Source organism: Chiloscyllium plagiosum, unplaced genomic scaffold (genome assembly GCF_037043375.1).
Source record: "Chiloscyllium plagiosum isolate Xiang-an unplaced genomic scaffold, Cpla_swu_hap1 HiC_scaffold_35, whole genome shotgun sequence".
Taxonomy (NCBI): domain Eukaryota; kingdom Metazoa; phylum Chordata; class Chondrichthyes; order Orectolobiformes; family Hemiscylliidae; genus Chiloscyllium; species Chiloscyllium plagiosum.
Genome location: NW_028270173.1, coordinates 18163127 through 18181421, shown reverse-complemented (window position 1 = coordinate 18181421; position 18295 = coordinate 18163127). Strand labels below are relative to the sequence as shown.

The 18295-nt window shown below is 47.3% G+C and overlaps 9 non-coding genes across 9 annotated transcripts; all 9 read right to left on the bottom strand.

The window, feature by feature from the left end:
* Positions 1-621: 621 nt before the first annotated feature.
* Positions 622-693, bottom strand: trnad-guc (transfer RNA aspartic acid (anticodon GUC)). Its single transcript has one exon. It is a non-coding gene; the product is annotated as a tRNA-Asp (tRNA).
* A 1621-nt stretch (positions 694-2314) lies between these two features.
* trnad-guc (transfer RNA aspartic acid (anticodon GUC)) lies at positions 2315-2386 on the bottom strand. The gene has a single exon. It is a non-coding gene; the product is annotated as a tRNA-Asp (tRNA).
* A 1623-nt stretch (positions 2387-4009) lies between these two features.
* Positions 4010-4081, bottom strand: trnad-guc (transfer RNA aspartic acid (anticodon GUC)). Its single transcript has one exon. It is a non-coding gene; the product is annotated as a tRNA-Asp (tRNA).
* Positions 4082-5702: 1621 nt separating this feature from the next.
* trnad-guc (transfer RNA aspartic acid (anticodon GUC)) lies at positions 5703-5774 on the bottom strand. Its single transcript has one exon. It is a non-coding gene; the product is annotated as a tRNA-Asp (tRNA).
* Positions 5775-7395: 1621 nt separating this feature from the next.
* Positions 7396-7467, bottom strand: trnad-guc (transfer RNA aspartic acid (anticodon GUC)). The gene has a single exon. It is a non-coding gene; the product is annotated as a tRNA-Asp (tRNA).
* A 5007-nt stretch (positions 7468-12474) lies between these two features.
* Positions 12475-12546, bottom strand: trnad-guc (transfer RNA aspartic acid (anticodon GUC)). Its single transcript has one exon. It is a non-coding gene; the product is annotated as a tRNA-Asp (tRNA).
* Positions 12547-14167: 1621 nt separating this feature from the next.
* Positions 14168-14239, bottom strand: trnad-guc (transfer RNA aspartic acid (anticodon GUC)). Its single transcript has one exon. It is a non-coding gene; the product is annotated as a tRNA-Asp (tRNA).
* A 1621-nt stretch (positions 14240-15860) lies between these two features.
* On the bottom strand, positions 15861-15932 carry trnad-guc (transfer RNA aspartic acid (anticodon GUC)). The gene has a single exon. It is a non-coding gene; the product is annotated as a tRNA-Asp (tRNA).
* A 1621-nt stretch (positions 15933-17553) lies between these two features.
* Positions 17554-17625, bottom strand: trnad-guc (transfer RNA aspartic acid (anticodon GUC)). The gene has a single exon. It is a non-coding gene; the product is annotated as a tRNA-Asp (tRNA).
* Between the last annotated feature and the right edge of the window lie 670 nt (positions 17626-18295).

Below are 18295 nucleotides of genomic sequence, written 5' to 3'. Positions count from 1 at the left end.
GTCCTTCTATCGAGAAGAGCAGACAAAAATGCTTCTCAGATGACTTTGACTTTCCACTGTGGGTGTAGTACAGTCTGCCAGCAGCAGGGGATGGTGTTGCATCACCTTAATCGCAGGATCGGGTCCAATCTCTGAGGGGGACTGACCCCTTTTTGATGTGAGGGAGGGTGTAAAAAAACCTCACATTCATTTGTCGCTACCGGTTGCTTAAAGGTTTTCATTTGCACTCCGTTTGCGCGGGAGTTATAAGCCCACTGACGGGACGAAGTAACAAGAAAATCAGAATGGGAAACAGAAATTGCTGGAGAAAGTCAGCATCTGGAGTGGGGGTGAGAGTGGGGGAAGAACGCAGTCAACGTTTCTTCAGGACGCCATTCTTCAGGACGGCATTTTTCATTTGTCGTCAAAAAGCAGGAAGTCTCGAATGGGTGCCTGGATAGATGAAAGTGTAAGTTTGCCAGGGAGAGCAGAATTGAGACAATTTTCGGTTTTGTTTGTTGGTCAGATTGTTTACAAGAGCAGACTGCTCGGACATGTGAATGCACACCTTTGGAGCAAACGGGACTTGAATACGGCACTCCGGGGTTGAGAAATGGAGCTGACCCCTCAAAATGCCACCGACTCCCCGGCGGGGAGTTGAACCCCGGTCTCCCGCGTGACAGGCGGGGATACTAACCACTATACTACCGAGGATTGGACGGCGTCGCCCTCTGTTTCATTGGTATTAGATAGAATGTTCTTATGTGAAATTTTGATTTGTTGTCAATTTGAATTCTTCTTTAGATCATTCTGCTACCTCTGTGGAGATGATTCAGATATTAGTTATTGTTGTTTTCATGTTTGAATATCTATCTGTAAAGTAATCCGCTGCTGCTGTAAAACAGCCATTTCGTTGTGTCCTACCATCTGTGTTCAACTTCGTCCACTGCTGATCCACGCGCTCTCATTACCTGCCTCCTACAAACTGGTTCACACGCTGGCCTGTAATACAACACAAATCCAACAGCCTGGCTTCAATTCCCACAGCCAAATGGACTCAGCATGAAAGATTCCCCTTTTCAAGCTCATCCCCTCAGGTTCAACTACCACCCATCGATCGCTCCCTCATCAGAGAGCAGTGCTCCTCGAGGACGGTGGTGACTTTACTGTACGCTGCATCAGCTCCACTGTCAACGTCGAAACACTTTGCCAACAATTTCTTGATGTTTATAAAATCATGAGGATGAACAGTTAATCGCAGGGTTACTTCCAACTCACGTCAATCTCTGAGCCATGCATTTAACATCGAAACATAGAAAATAAGTGCAGGGGTAGGCCATTCAGCCCTTCAATTCAGGCAGAATCCGAGGAGCAGGAAAATCAGGATGCTGTCTGACTTGCGTTGCTTTTCCAGCACCACTCTAATCGAGACTCTGATTTCCAGCAACTGCAGTCCTCACTTGTGCCATTCAGCCCTTCAAGACAGCACCACCATTCAATATCATCATGACTGAACGTGGATCTGCATGGGTTTCTCTTCAGAAGGGTCGGTGTGGACTTGTCCGTCTGAATGGCCTGCTTCCACACTGTGGTGATTCTATGATGCCAACAGTGTAGGTTCAGTTCCTGCACGTGCAGCAGACCACAGTGAAGGTTCTGCTTTCTCAACCTTGCCTCTGTGTTGACCTACATGTTAACCCAGCCACTGGGCTTTGTCCTTCTATCGAGAAGAGCAGACAAAAATGCTTCTCAGATGACTTTGACTTTCCACTGTGGGTGTAGTACAGTCTGCCAGCAGCAGGGGATGGTGTTGCATCACCTTAATCGCAGGATCGGGTCCAATCTCTGAGGGGGACTGACCCCTTTTTGATGTGAGGGAGGGTGTAAAAAAACCTCACATTCATTTGTCGCTACCGGTTGCTTAAAGGTTTTCATTTGCACTCCGTTTGCGCGGGAGTTATAAGCCCACTGACGGGACGAAGTAACAAGAAAATCAGAATGGGAAACAGAAATTGCTGGAGAAAGTCAGCATCTGGAGTGGGGGTGAGAGTGGGGGAAGAACGCAGTCAACGTTTCTTCAGGACGCCATTCTTCAGGACGGCATTTTTCATTTGTCGTCAAAAAGCAGGAAGTCTCGAATGGGTGCCTGGATAGATGAAAGTGTAAGTTTGCCAGGGAGAGCAGAATTGAGACAATTTTCGGTTTTGTTTGTTGGTCAGATTGTTTACAAGAGCAGACTGCTCGGACATGTGAATGCACACCTTTGGAGCAAACGGGACTTGAATACGGCACTCCGGGGTTGAGAAATGGAGCTGACCCCTCAAAATGCCACCGACTCCCCGGCGGGGAGTTGAACCCCGGTCTCCCGCGTGACAGGCGGGGATACTAACCACTATACTACCGAGGATTGGACGGCGTCGCCCTCTGTTTCATTGGTATTAGATAGAATGTTCTTATGTGAAATTTTGATTTGTTGTCAATTTGAATTCTTCTTTAGATCATTCTGCTACCTCCGTGGAGATGATTCAGATATTAGTTATTGTTGTTTTCATGTTTGAATATCTATCTGTAAAGTAATCCGCTGCTGCTGTAAAACAGCCATTTCGTTGTGTCCTACCATCTGTGTTCAACTTCGTCCACTGCTGATCCACGCGCTCTCATTACCTGCCTCCTACAAACTGGTTCACACGCTGGCCTGTAATACAACACAAATCCAACAGCCTGGCTTCAATTCCCACAGCCAAATGGACTCAGCATGAAAGATTCCCCTTTTCAAGCTCATCCCCTCAGGTTCAACTACCACCCATCGATCGCTCCCTCATCAGAGAGCAGTGCTCCTCGAGGACGGTGGTGACTTTACTGTACGCTGCATCAGCTCCACTGTCAACGTCGAAACACTTTGCCAACAATTTCTTGATGTTTATAAAATCATGAGGATGAACAGTTAATCGCAGGGTTACTTCCAACTCACGTCAATCTCTGAGCCATGCATTTAACATCGAAACATAGAAAATAAGTGCAGGGGTAGGCCATTCAGCCCTTCAATTCAGGCAGAATCCGAGGAGCAGGAAAATCAGGATGCTGTCTGACTTGCGTTGCTTTTCCAGCACCACTCTAATCGAGACTCTGATTTCCAGCAACTGCAGTCCTCACTTGTGCCATTCAGCCCTTCAAGACAGCACCACCATTCAATATCATCATGACTGAACGTGGATCTGCATGGGTTTCTCTTCAGAAGGGTCGGTGTGGACTTGTCCGTCTGAATGGCCTGCTTCCACACTGTGGTGATTCTATGATGCCAACAGTGTAGGTTCAGTTCCTGCACGTGCAGCAGACCACAGTGAAGGTTCTGCTTTCTCAACCTTGCCTCTGTGTTGACCTACATGTTAACCCAGCCACTGGGCTTTGTCCTTCTATCGAGAAGAGCAGACAAAAATGCTTCTCAGATGACTTTGACTTTCCACTGTGGGTGTAGTACAGTCTGCCAGCAGCAGGGGATGGTGTTGCATCACCTTAATCGCAGGATCGGGTCCAATCTCTGAGGGGGACTGACCCCTTTTTGATGTGAGGGAGGGTGTAAAAAAACCTCACATTCATTTGTCGCTACCGGTTGCTTAAAGGTTTTCATTTGCACTCCGTTTGCGCGGGAGTTATAAGCCCACTGACGGGACGAAGTAACAAGAAAATCAGAATGGGAAACAGAAATTGCTGGAGAAAGTCAGCATCTGGAGTGGGGGTGAGAGTGGGGGAAGAACGCAGTCAACGTTTCTGGTCCAGTGACCATTCTTCAGGACGGCATTTTTCATTTGTCGTCAAAAAGCAGGCAGTCTCGAATGGGTGCCTGGATAGATGAAAGTGTAAGTTTGCCAGGGAGAGCAGAATTGAGACAATTTTCGGTTTTGTTTGTTGGTCAGATTGTTTACAAGAGCAGACTGCTCGGACATGTGAATGCACACCTTTGGAGCAAACGGGACTTGAATACGGCACTCCGGGGTTGAGAAATGGAGCTGACCCCTCAAAATGCCACCGACTCCCCGGCGGGGAATTGAACCCCGGTCTCCCGCGTGACAGGCGGGGATACTAACCACTATACTACCGAGGATTGGACGGCGTCGCCCTCTGTTTCATTGGTATTAGATAGAATGTTCTTATGTGAAATTTTGATTTGTTGTCAATTTGAACTCTTCTTTAGATCATTCTGCTACCTCAGTGGAGATGATTCAGATATTAGTTATTGTTGTTTTCATGTTTGAATATCTATCTGTAAAGTAATCCGCTGCTGCTGTAAAACAGCCATTTCGTTGTGTCCTACCATCTGTGTTCAACTTCGTCCACTGCTGATCCACGCGCTCTCATTACCTGCCTCCTACAAACTGGTTCACACGCTGGCCTGTAATACAACACAAATCCAACAGCCTGGCTTCAATTCCCACAGCCAAATGGACTCAGCATGAAAGATTCCCCTTTTCAAGCTCATCCCCTCAGGTTCAACTACCACCCATCGATCGCTCCCTCATCAGAGAGCAGTGCTCCTCGAGGACGGTGGTGACTTTACTGTACGCTGCATCAGCTCCACTGTCAACGTCGAAACACTTTGCCAACAATTTCTTGATGTTTATAAAATCATGAGGATGAACAGTTAATCGCAGGGTTACTTCCAACTCACGTCAATCTCTGAGCCATGCATTTAACATCGAAACATAGAAAATAAGTGCAGGGGTAGGCCATTCAGCCCTTCAATTCAGGCAGAATCCGAGGAGCAGGAAAATCAGGATGCTGTCTGACTTGCGTTGCTTTTCCAGCACCACTCTAATCGAGACTCTGATTTCCAGCAACTGCAGTCCTCACTTGTGCCATTCAGCCCTTCAAGACAGCACCACCATTCAATATCATCATGACTGAACGTGGATCTGCATGGGTTTCTCTTCAGAAGGGTCGGTGTGGACTTGTCCGTCTGAATGGCCTGCTTCCACACTGTGGTGATTCTATGATGCCAACAGTGTAGGTTCAGTTCCTGCACGTGCAGCAGACCACAGTGAAGGTTCTGCTTTCTCAACCTTGCCTCTGTGTTGACCTACATGTTAACCCAGCCACTGGGCTTTGTCCTTCTATCGAGAAGAGCAGACAAAAATGCTTCTCAGATGACTTTGACTTTCCACTGTGGGTGTAGTACAGTCTGCCAGCAGCAGGGGATGGTGTTGCATCACCTTAATCGCAGGATCGGGTCCAATCTCTGAGGGGGACTGACCCCTTTTTGATGTGAGGGAGGGTGTAAAAAAACCTCACATTCATTTGTCGCTACCGGTTGCTTAAAGGTTTTCATTTGCACTCCGTTTGCGCGGGAGTTATAAGCCCACTGACGGGACGAAGTAACAAGAAAATCAGAACGGGAAACAGAAATTGCTGGAGAAAGTCAGCATCTGGAGTGGGGGTGAGAGTGGGGGAAGAACGCAGTCAACGTTTCTTCAGGACGCCATTCTTCAGGACGGCATTTTTCATTTGTCGTCAAAAAGCAGGAAGTCTCGAATGGGTGCCTGGATAGATGAAAGTGTAAGTTTGCCAGGGAGAGCAGAATTGAGACAATTTTCGGTTTTGTTTGTTGGTCAGATTGTTTACAAGAGCAGACTGCTCGGACATGTGAATGCACACCTTTGGAGCAAACGGGACTTGAATACGGCACTCCGGGGTTGAGAAATGGAGCTGACCCCTCAAAATGCCACCGACTCCCCGGCGGGGAATTGAACCCCGGTCTCCCGCGTGACAGGCGGGGATACTAACCACTATACTACCGAGGATTGGACGGCGTCGCCCTCTGTTTCATTGGTATTAGATAGAATGTTCTTATGTGAAATTTTGATTTGTTGTCAATTTGAATTCTTCTTTAGATCATTCTGCTACCTCTGTGGAGATGATTCAGATATTAGTTATTGTTGTTTTCATGTTTGAATATCTATCTGTAAAGTAATCCGCTGCTGCTGTAAAACAGCCATTTCGTTGTGTCCTACCATCTGTGTTCAACTTCGTCCACTGCTGATCCACGCGCTCTCATTACCTGCCTCCTACAAACTGGTTCACACGCTGGCCTGTAATACAACACAAATCCAACAGCCTGGCTTCAATTCCCACAGCCAAATGGACTCAGCATGAAAGATTCCCCTTTTCAAGCTCATCCCCTCAGGTTCAACTACCACCCATCGATCGCTCCCTCATCAGAGAGCAGTGCTCCTGGAGGACGGTGGTGACTTTACTGTATGCTGCATCAGCTCCACTGTCAACGTCGAAACACTTTGCCAACAATTTCTTGATGTTTATAAAATCATGAGGATGAACAGTTAATCGCAGGGTTACTTCCAACTCACGTCAATCTCTGAGCCATGCATTTAACATCGAAACATAGAAAATAAGTGCAGGGGTAGGCCATTCAGCCCTTCAATTCAGGCAGAATCCTAGGAGCAGGAAAATCACGATGCTGTCTGACTTGCGTTGCTTTTCCAGCACCACTCTAATCGAGACTCTGATTTCCAGCAACTGCAGTCCTCACTTGTGCCATTCAGCCCTTCAAGACAGCACCACCATTCAATATCATCATGACTGAACGTGGATCTGCATGGGTTTCTCTTCAGAAGGGTCGGTGTGGACTTGTCCGTCTGAATGGCCTGCTTCCACACTGTGGTGATTCTATGATGCCAACAGTGTAGGTTCAGTTCCTGCACGTGCAGCAGACCACAGTGAAGGTTCTGCTTTCTCAACCTTGCCTCTGTGTTGACCTACATGTTAACCCAGCCACTGGGCTTTGTCCTTCTATCGAGAAGAGCAGACAAAAATGCTTCTCAGATGACTTTGACTTTCCACTGTGGGTGTAGTACAGTCTGCCAGCAGCAGGGGATGGTGTTGCATCACCTTAATCGCAGGATCGGGTCCAATCTCTGAGGGGGACTGACCCCTTTTTGATGTGAGGGAGGGTGTAAAAAAACCTCACATTCATTTGTCGCTACCGGTTGCTTAAAGGTTTTCATTTGCACTCCGTTTGCGCGGGAGTTATAAGCCCACTGACGGGACGAAGTAACAAGAAAATCAGAATGGGAAACAGAAATTGCTGGAGAAAGTCAGCATCTGGAGTGGGGGTGAGAGTGGGGGAAGAACGCAGTCAACGTTTCTTCAGGACGCCATTCTTCAGGACGGCATTTTTCATTTGTCGTCAAAAAGCAGGAAGTCTCGAATGGGTGCCTGGATAGATGAAAGTGTAAGTTTGCCAGGGAGAGCAGAATTGAGACAATTTTCGGTTTTGTTTGTTGGTCAGATTGTTTACAAGAGCAGACTGCTCGGACATGTGAATGCACACCTTTGGAGCAAACGGGACTTGAATACGGCACTCCGGGGTTGAGAAATGGAGCTGACCCCTCAAAATGCCACCGACTCCCCGGCGGGGAGTTGAACCCCGGTCTCCCGCGTGACAGGCGGGGATACTAACCACTATACTACCGAGGATTGGACGGCGTCGCCCTCTGTTTCATTGGTATTAGATAGAATGTTCTTATGTGAAATTTTGATTTGTTGTCAATTTGAATTCTTCTTTAGATCATTCTGCTACCTCCGTGGAGATGATTCAGATATTAGTTATTGTTGTTTTCATGTTTGAATATCTATCTGTAAAGTAATCCGCTGCTGCTGTAAAACAGCCATTTCGTTGTGTCCTACCATCTGTGTTCAACTTCGTCCACTGCTGATCCACGCGCTCTCATTACCTGCCTCCTACAAACTGGTTCACACGCTGGCCTGTAATACAACACAAATCCAACAGCCTGGCTTCAATTCCCACAGCCAAATGGACTCAGCATGAAAGATTCCCCTTTTCAAGCTCATCCCCTCAGGTTCAACTACCACCCATCGATCGCTCCCTCATCAGAGAGCAGTGCTCCTGGAGGACGGTGGTGACTTTACTGTATGCTGCATCAGCTCCACTGTCAACGTCGAAACACTTTGCCAACAATTTCTTGATGTTTATAAAATCATGAGGATGAACAGTTAATCGCAGGGTTACTTCCAACTCACGTCAATCTCTGAGCCATGCATTTAACATCGAAACATAGAAAATAAGTGCAGGGGTAGGCCATTCAGCCCTTCAATTCAGGCAGAATCCGAGGAGCAGGAAAAGCAGGATGCTGTCTGACTTGCGTTGCTTTTCCAGCACCACTCTAATCGAGACTCTGATTTCCAGCAACTGCAGTCCTCACTTGTGCCATTCAGCCCTTCAAGACAGCACCACCATTCAATATCATCATGACTGAACGTGGATCTGCATGGGTTTCTCTTCAGAAGGGTCGGTGTGGACTTGTCCGTCTGAATGGCCTGCTTCCACACTGTGGTGATTCTATGATGCCAACAGTGTAGGTTCAGTTCCTGCACGTGCAGCAGACCACAGTGAAGGTTCTGCTTTCTCAACCTTGCCTCTGTGTTGACCTACATGTTAACCCAGCCACTGGGCTTTGTCCTTCTATCGAGAAGAGCAGACAAAAATGCTTCTCAGATGACTTTGACTTTCCACTGTGGGTGTAGTACAGTCTGCCAGCAGCAGGGGATGGTGTTGCATCACCTTAATCGCAGGATCGGGTCCAATCTCTGAGGGGGACTGACCCCTTTTTGATGTGAGGGAGGGTGTAAAAAAACCTCACATTCATTTGTCGCTACCGGTTGCTTAAAGGTTTTCATTTGCACTCCGTTTGCGCGGGAGTTATAAGCCCACTGACGGGACGAAGTAACAAGAAAATCAGAATGGGAAACAGAAATTGCTGGAGAAAGTCAGCATCTGGAGTGGGGGTGAGAGTGGGGGAAGAACGCAGTCAACGTTTCTTCAGGACGCCATTCTTCAGGACGGCATTTTTCATTTGTCGTCAAAAAGCAGGAAGTCTCGAATGGGTGCCTGGATAGATGAAAGTGTAAGTTTGCCAGGGAGAGCAGAATTGAGACAATTTTCGGTTTTGTTTGTTGGTCAGATTGTTTACAAGAGCAGACTGCTCGGACATGTGAATGCACACCTTTGGAGCAAACGGGACTTGAATACGGCACTCCGGGGTTGAGAAATGGAGCTGACCCCTCAAAATGCCACCGACTCCCCGGCGGGGAATTGCACCCCGGACTCCCGCGTGACAGGCGGGGATACTAACCAGTATACGACCGAGGATTGGACGGCGTCGCCCTCTGTTTAATTGGTATTAGATAGAATGTTCTTATGTGAAATTTTGATTTGTTGTCAATTTGAATTCTTCTTTAGATCATTCTGCTACCTCCGTGGAGATGATTCAGATATTAGTTATTGTTGTTTTCATGTTTGAATATCTATCTGTAAAGTAATCCGCTGCTGCTGTAAAACAGCCATTTCGTTGTGTCCTACCATCTGTGTTCAACTTCGTCCACTGCTGATCCACGCGCTCTCATTACCTGCCTCCTACAAACTGGTTCACACGCTGGCCTGTAATACAACACAAATCCAACAGCCTGGCTTCAATTCCCACAGCCAAATGGACTCAGCATGAAAGATTCCCCTTTTCAAGCTCATCCCCTCAGGTTCAACTACCACCCATCGATCGCTCCCTCATCAGAGAGCAGTGCTCCTCGAGGACGGTGGTGACTTTACTGTACGCTGCATCAGCTCCACTGTCAACGTCGAAACACTTTGCCAACAATTTCTTGATGTTTATAAAATCATGAGGATGAACAGTTAATCGCAGGGTTACTTCCAACTCACGTCAATCTCTGAGCCATGCATTTAACATCGAAACATAGAAAATAAGTGCAGGGGTAGGCCATTCAGCCCTTCAATTCAGGCAGAATCCGAGGAGCAGGAAAATCAGGATGCTGTCTGACTTGCGTTGCTTTTCCAGCACCACTCTAATCGAGACTCTGATTTCCAGCAACTGCAGTCCTCACTTGTGCCATTCAGCCCTTCAAGACAGCACCACCATTCAATATCATCATGACTGAACGTGGATCTGCATGGGTTTCTCTTCAGAAGGGTCGGTGTGGACTTGTCCGTCTGAATGGCCTGCTTCCACACTGTGGTGATTCTATGATGCCAACAGTGTAGGTTCAGTTCCTGCACGTGCAGCAGACCACAGTGAAGGTTCTGCTTTCTCAACCTTGCCTCTGTGTTGACCTACATGTTAACCCAGCCACTGGGCTTTGTCCTTCTATCGAGAAGAGCAGACAAAAATGCTTCTCAGATGACTTTGACTTTCCACTGTGGGTGTAGTACAGTCTGCCAGCAGCAGGGGATGGTGTTGCATCACCTTAATCGCAGGATCGGGTCCAATCTCTGAGGGGGACTGACCCCTTTTTGATGTGAGGGAGGGTGTAAAAAAACCTCACATTCATTTGTCGCTACCGGTTGCTTAAAGGTTTTCATTTGCACTCCGTTTGCGCGGGAGTTATAAGCCCACTGACGGGACGAAGTAACAAGAAAATCAGAATGGGAAACAGAAATTGCTGGAGAAAGTCAGCATCTGGAGTGGGGGTGAGAGTGGGGGAAGAACGCAGTCAACGTTTCTTCAGGACGCCATTCTTCAGGACGGCATTTTTCATTTGTCGTCAAAAAGCAGGAAGTCTCGAATGGGTGCCTGGATAGATGAAAGTGTAAGTTTGCCAGGGAGAGCAGAATTGAGACAATTTTCGGTTTTGTTTGTTGGTCAGATTGTTTACAAGAGCAGACTGCTCGGACATGTGAATGCACACCTTTGGAGCAAACGGGACTTGAATACGGCACTCCGGGGTTGAGAAATGGAGCTGACCCCTCAAAATGCCACCGACTCCCCGGCGGGGAATTGAACCCCGGTCTCCCGCGTGACAGGCGGGGATACTAACCAGTATACGACCGAGGATTGGACGGCGTCGCCCTCTGTTTCATTGGTATTAGATAGAATGTTCTTATGTGAAATTTTGATTTGTTGTCAATTTGAATTCTTCTTTAGATCATTCTGCTACCTCCGTGGAGATGATTCAGATATTAGTTATTGTTGTTTTCATGTTTGAATATCTATCTGTAAAGTAATCCGCTGCTGCTGTAAAACAGCCATTTCGTTGTGTCCTACCATCTGTGTTCAACTTCGTCCACTGCTGATCCACGCGCTCTCATTACCTGCCTCCTACAAACTGGTTCACACGCTGGCCTGTAATACAACACAAATCCAACAGCCTGGCTTCAATTCCCACAGCCAAATGGACTCAGCATGAAAGATTCCCCTTTTCAAGCTCATCCCCTCAGGTTCAACTACCACCCATCGATCGCTCCCTCATCAGAGAGCAGTGCTCCTCGAGGACGGTGGTGACTTTACTGTACGCTGCATCAGCTCCACTGTCAACGTCGAAACACTTTGCCAACAATTTCTTGATGTTTATAAAATCATGAGGATGAACAGTTAATCGCAGGGTTACTTCCAACTCACGTCAATCTCTGAGCCATGCATTTAACATCGAAACATAGAAAATAAGTGCAGGGGTAGGCCATTCAGCCCTTCAATTCAGGCAGAATCCGAGGAGCAGGAAAATCAGGATGCTGTCTGACTTGCGTTGCTTTTCCAGCACCACTCTAATCGAGACTCTGATTTCCAGCAACTGCAGTCCTCACTTGTGCCATTCAGCCCTTCAAGACAGCACCACCATTCAATATCATCATGACTGAACGTGGATCTGCATGGGTTTCTCTTCAGAAGGGTCGGTGTGGACTTGTCCGTCTGAATGGCCTGCTTCCACACTGTGGTGATTCTATGATGCCAACAGTGTAGGTTCAGTTCCTGCACGTGCAGCAGACCACAGTGAAGGTTCTGCTTTCTCAACCTTGCCTCTGTGTTGACCTACATGTTAACCCAGCCACTGGGCTTTGTCCTTCTATCGAGAAGAGCAGACAAAAATGCTTCTCAGATGACTTTGACTTTCCACTGTGGGTGTAGTACAGTCTGCCAGCAGCAGGGGATGGTGTTGCATCACCTTAATCGCAGGATCGGGTCCAATCTCTGAGGGGGACTGACCCCTTTTTGATGTGAGGGAGGGTGTAAAAAAACCTCACATTCATTTGTCGCTACCGGTTGCTTAAAGGTTTTCATTTGCACTCCGTTTGCGCGGGAGTTATAAGCCCACTGACGGGACGAAGTAACAAGAAAATCAGAATGGGAAACAGAAATTGCTGGAGAAAGTCAGCATCTGGAGTGGGGGTGAGAGTGGGGGAAGAACGCAGTCAACGTTTCTTCAGGACGCCATTCTTCAGGACGGCATTTTTCATTTGTCGTCAAAAAGCAGGAAGTCTCGAATGGGTGCCTGGATAGATGAAAGTGTAAGTTTGCCAGGGAGAGCAGAATTGAGACAATTTTCGGTTTTGTTTGTTGGTCAGATTGTTTACAAGAGCAGACTGCTCGGACATGTGAATGCACACCTTTGGAGCAAACGGGACTTGAATACGGCACTCCGGGGTTGAGAAATGGATCTGACCCCTCAAAATGCCACCGACTCCCCGGCGGGGAATTGAACCCCGGTCTCCCGCGTGACAGGCGAGGATACTAACCACTATACTACCGAGGATTGGACGGCGTCGCCCTCTGTTTCATTGGTATTAGATAGAATGTTCTTATGTGAAATTTTGATTTGTTGTCAATTTGAATTCTTCTTTAGATCATTCTGCTACCTCTGTGGAGATGATTCAGATATTAGTTATTGTTGTTTTCATGTTTGAATATCTATCTGTAAAGTAATCCGCTGCTGCTGTAAAACAGCCATTTCGTTGTGTCCTACCATCTGTGTTCAACTTCGTCCACTGCTGATCCACGCGCTCTCATTACCTGCCTCCTACAAACTGGTTCACACGCTGGCCTGTAATACAACACAAATCCAACAGCCTGGCTTCAATTCCCACAGCCAAATGGACTCAGCATGAAAGATTCCCCTTTTCAAGCTCATCCCCTCAGGTTCAACTACCACCCATCGATCGCTCCCTCATCAGAGAGCAGTGCTCCTGGAGGACGGTGGTGACTTTACTGTATGCTGCATCAGCTCCACTGTCAACGTCGAAACACTTTGCCAACAATTTCTTGATGTTTATAAAATCATGAGGATGAACAGTTAATCGCAGGGTTACTTCCAACTCACGTCAATCTCTGAGCCATGCATTTAACATCGAAACATAGAAAATAAGTGCAGGGGTAGGCCATTCAGCCCTTCAATTCAGGCAGAATCCGAGGAGCAGGAAAATCAGGATGCTGTCTGACTTGCGTTGCTTTTCCAGCACCACTCTAATCGAGACTCTGATTTCCAGCAACTGCAGTCCTCACTTGTGCCATTCAGCCCTTCAAGACAGCACCACCATTCAATATCATCATGACTGAACGTGGATCTGCATGGGTTTCTCTTCAGAAGGGTCGGTGTGGACTTGTCCGTCTGAATGGCCTGCTTCCACACTGTGGTGATTCTATGATGCCAACAGTGTAGGTTCAGTTCCTGCACGTGCAGCAGACCACAGTGAAGGTTCTGCTTTCTCAACCTTGCCTCTGTGTTGACCTACATGTTAACCCAGCCACTGGGCTTTGTCCTTCTATCGAGAAGAGCAGACAAAAATGCTTCTCAGATGACTTTGACTTTCCACTGTGGGTGTAGTACAGTCTGCCAGCAGCAGGGGATGGTGTTGCATCACCTTAATCGCAGGATCGGGTCCAATCTCTGAGGGGGACTGACCCCTTTTTGATGTGAGGGAGGGTGTAAAAAAACCTCACATTCATTTGTCGCTACCGGTTGCTTAAAGGTTTTCATTTGCACTCCGTTTGCGCGGGAGTTATAAGCCCACTGACGGGACGAAGTAACAAGAAAATCAGAATGGGAAACAGAAATTGCTGGAGAAAGTCAGCATCTGGAGTGGGGGTGAGAGTGGGGGAAGAACGCAGTCAACGTTTCTTCAGGACGCCATTCTTCAGGACGGCATTTTTCATTTGTCGTCAAAAAGCAGGAAGTCTCGAATGGGTGCCTGGATAGATGAAAGTGTAAGTTTGCCAGGGAGAGCAGAATTGAGACAATTTTCGGTTTTGTTTGTTGGTCAGATTGTTTACAAGAGCAGACTGCTCGGACATGTGAATGCACACCTTTGGAGCAAACGGGACTTGAATACGGCACTCCGGGGTTGAGAAATGGAGCTGACCCCTCAAAATGCCACCGACTCCCCGGCGGGGAATTGAACCCCGGTCTCCCGCGTGACAGGCGGGGATACTAACCACTATACTACCGAGGATTGGACGGCGTCGCCCTCTGTTTCATTGGTATTAGATAGAATGTTCTTATGTGAAATTTTGATTTGTTGTCAATTTGAATTCTTCTTTAGATCATTCTGCTACCTCTGTGGAGATGATTCAGATATTAGTTATTGTTGTTTTCATGTTTGAATATCTATCTGTAAAGTAATCCGCTGCTGCTGTAAAACAGCCATTTCGTTGTGTCCTACCATCTGTGTTCAACTTCGTCCACTGCTGATCCACGCGCTCTCATTACCTGCCTCCTACAAACTGGTTCACACGCTGGCCTGTAATACAACACAAATCCAACAGCCTGGTTTCAATTCCCACAGCCAAATGGACTCAGCATGAAAGATTCCCCTTTTCAAGCTCATCCCCTCAGGTTCAACTACCACCCATCGATCGCTCCCTCATCAGAGAGCAGTGCTCCTCGAGGACGGTGGTGACTTTACTGTATGCTGCATCAGCTCCACTGTCAACGTCGAAACACTTTGCCAACAATTTCTTGATGTTTATAAAATCATGAGGATGAACAGTTAATCGCAGGGTTACTTCCAACTCACGTCAATCTCTGAGCCATGCATTTAACATCGAAACATAGAAAATAAGTGCAGGGGTAGGCCATTCAGCCCTTCAATTCAGGCAGAATCCGAGGAGCAGGAAAATCAGGATGCTGTCTGACTTGCGTTGCTTTTCCAGCACCACTCTAATCGAGACTCTGATTTCCAGCAACTGCAGTCCTCACTTGTGCCATTCAGCCCTTCAAGACAGCACCACCATTCAATATCATCATGACTGAACGTGGATCTGCATGGGTTTCTCTTCAGAAGGGTCGGTGTGGACTTGTCCGTCTGAATGGCCTGCTTCCACACTGTGGTGATTCTATGATGCCAACAGTGTAGGTTCAGTTCCTGCACGTGCAGCAGACCACAGTGAAGGTTCTGCTTTCTCAACCTTGCCTCTGTGTTGACCTACATGTTAACCCAGCCACTGGGCTTTGTCCTTCTATCGAGAAGAGCAGACAAAAATGCTTCTCAGATGACTTTGACTTTCCACTGTGGGTGTAGTACAGTCTGCCAGCAGCAGGGGATGGTGTTGCATCACCTTAATCGCAGGATCGGGTCCAATCTCTGAGGGGGACTGACCCCTTTTTGATGTGAGGGAGGGTGTAAAAAAACCTCACATTCATTTGTCGCTACCGGTTGCTTAAAGGTTTTCATTTGCACTCCGTTTGCGCGGGAGTTATAAGCCCACTGACGGGACGAAGTAACAAGAAAATCAGAATGGGAAACAGAAATTGCTGGAGAAAGTCAGCATCTGGAGTGGGGGTGAGAGTGGGGGAAGAACGCAGTCAACGTTTCTTCAGGACGCCATTCTTCAGGACGGCATTTTTCATTTGTCGTCAAAAAGCAGGAAGTCTCGAATGGGTGCCTGGATAGATGAAAGTGTAAGTTTGCCAGGGAGAGCAGAATTGAGACAATTTTCGGTTTTGTTTGTTGGTCAGATTGTTTACAAGAGCAGACTGCTCGGACATGTGAATGCACACCTTTGGAGCAAACGGGACTTGAATACGGCACTCCGGGGTTGAGAAATGGAGCTGACCCCTCAAAATGCCACCGACTCCCCGGCGGGGAATTGAACCCCGGTCTCCCGCGTGACAGGCGGGGATACTAACCACTATACTACCGAGGATTGGACGGCGTCGCCCTCTGTTTCATTGGTATTAGATAGAATGTTCTTATGTGAAATTTTGATTTGTTGTCAATTTGAATTCTTCTTTAGATCATTCTGCTACCTCTGTGGAGATGATTCAGATATTAGTAATTGTTGTTTTCATGTTTGAATATCTATCTGTAAAGTAATCCGCTGCTGCTGTAAAACAGCCATTTCGTTGTGTCCTACCATCTGTGTTCAACTTCGTCCACTGCTGATCCACGCGCTCTCATTACCTGCCTCCTACAAACTGGTTCACACGCTGGCCTGTAATACAACACAAATCCAACAGCCTGGTTTCAATTCCCACAGCCAAATGGACTCAGCATGAAAGATTCCCCTTTTCAAGCTCATCCCCTCAGGTTCAACTACCACCCATCGATCGCTCCCTCATCAGAGAGCAGTGCTCCTCGAGGACGGTGGTGACTTTACTGTATGCTGCATCAGCTCCACTGTCAACGTCGAAACACTTTGCCAACAATTTCTTGATGTTTATAAAATCATGAGGATGAACAGTTAATCGCAGGGTTACTTCCAACTCACGTCAATCTCTGAGCCATGCATTTAACATCGAAACATAGAAAATAAGTGCAGGGGTAGGCCATTCAGCCCTTCAATTCAGGCAGAATCCGAGGAGCAGGAAAATCAGGATGCTGTCTGACTTGCGTTGCTTTTCCAGCACCACTCTAATCGAGACTCTGATTTCCAGCAACTGCAGTCCTCACTTGTGCCATTCAGCCCTTCAAGACAGCACCACCATTCAATATCATCATGACTGAACGTGGATCTGCATGGGTTTCTCTTCAGAAGGGTCGGTGTGGACTTGTCCGTCTGAATGGCCTGCTTCCACACTGTGGTGATTCTATGATGCCAACAGTGTAGGTTCAGTTCCTGCACGTGCAGCAGACCACAGTGAAGGTTCTGCTTTCTCAACCTTGCCTCTGTGTTGACCTACATGTTAACCCAGCCACTGGGCTTTGTCCTTCTATCGAGAAGAGCAGACAAAAATGCTTCTCAGATGACTTTGACTTTCCACTGTGGGTGTAGTACAGTCTGCCAGCAGCAGGGGATGGTGTTGCATCACCTTAATCGCAGGATCGGGTCCAATCTCTGAGGGGGACTGACCCCTTTTTGATGTGAGGGAGGGTGTAAAAAAACCTCACATTCATTTGTCGCTACCGGTTGCTTAAAGGTTTTCATTTGCACTCCGTTTGCGCGGGAGTTATAAGCCCACTGACGGGACGAAGTAACAAGAAAATCAGAATGGGAAACAGAAATTGCTGGAGAAAGTCAGCATCTGGAGTGGGGGTGAGAGTGGGGGAAGAACGCAGTCAACGTTTCTTCAGGACGCCATTCTTCAGGACGGCATTTTTCATTTGTCGTCAAAAAGCAGGAAGTCTCGAATGGGTGCCTGGATAGATGAAAGTGTAAGTTTGCCAGGGAGAGCAGAATTGAGACAATTTTCGGTTTTGTTTGTTGGTCAGATTGTTTACAAGAGCAGACTGCTCGGACATGTGAATGCACACCTTTGGAGCAAACGGGACTTGAATACGGCACTCCGGGGTTGAGAAATGGAGCTGACCCCTCAAAATGCCACCGACTCCCCGGCGGGGAATTGAACCCCGGTCTCCCGCGTGACAGGCGGGGATACTAACCACTATACTACCGAGGATTGGACGGCGTCGCCCTCTGTTTCATTGGTATTAGATAGAATGTTCTTATGTGAAATTTTGATTTGTTGTCAATTTGAATTCTTCTTTAGATCATTCTGCTACCTCTGTGGAGATGATTCAGATATTAGTAATTGTTGTTTTCATGTTTGAATATCTATCTGTAAAGTAATCCGCTGCTGCTGTAAAACAGCCATTTCGTTGTGTCCTACCATCTGTGTTCAACTTCGTCCACTGCTGATCCACGCGCTCTCATTACCTGCCTCCTACAAACTGGTTCACACGCTGGCCTGTAATACAACACAAATCCAACAGCCTGGTTTCAATTCCCACAGCCAAATGGACTCAGCATGAAAGATTCCCCTTTTCAAGCTCATCCCCTCAGGTTCAACTACCACCCATCGATCGCTCCCTCATCAGAGAGCAGTGCTCCTCGAGGACGGTGGTGACTTTACTGTATGCTGCATCAGCTCCACTGTCAACGTCGAAACACTTTGCCAACAATTTCTTGATGTTTATAAAATCATGAGGATGAACAGTTAATCGCAGGGTTACTTCCAACTCACGTCAATCTCTGAGCCATGCATTTAACATCGAAACATAGAAAATAAGTGCAGGGGTAGGCCATTCAGCCCTTCAATTCAGGCAGAATCCGAGGAGCAGGAAAATCAG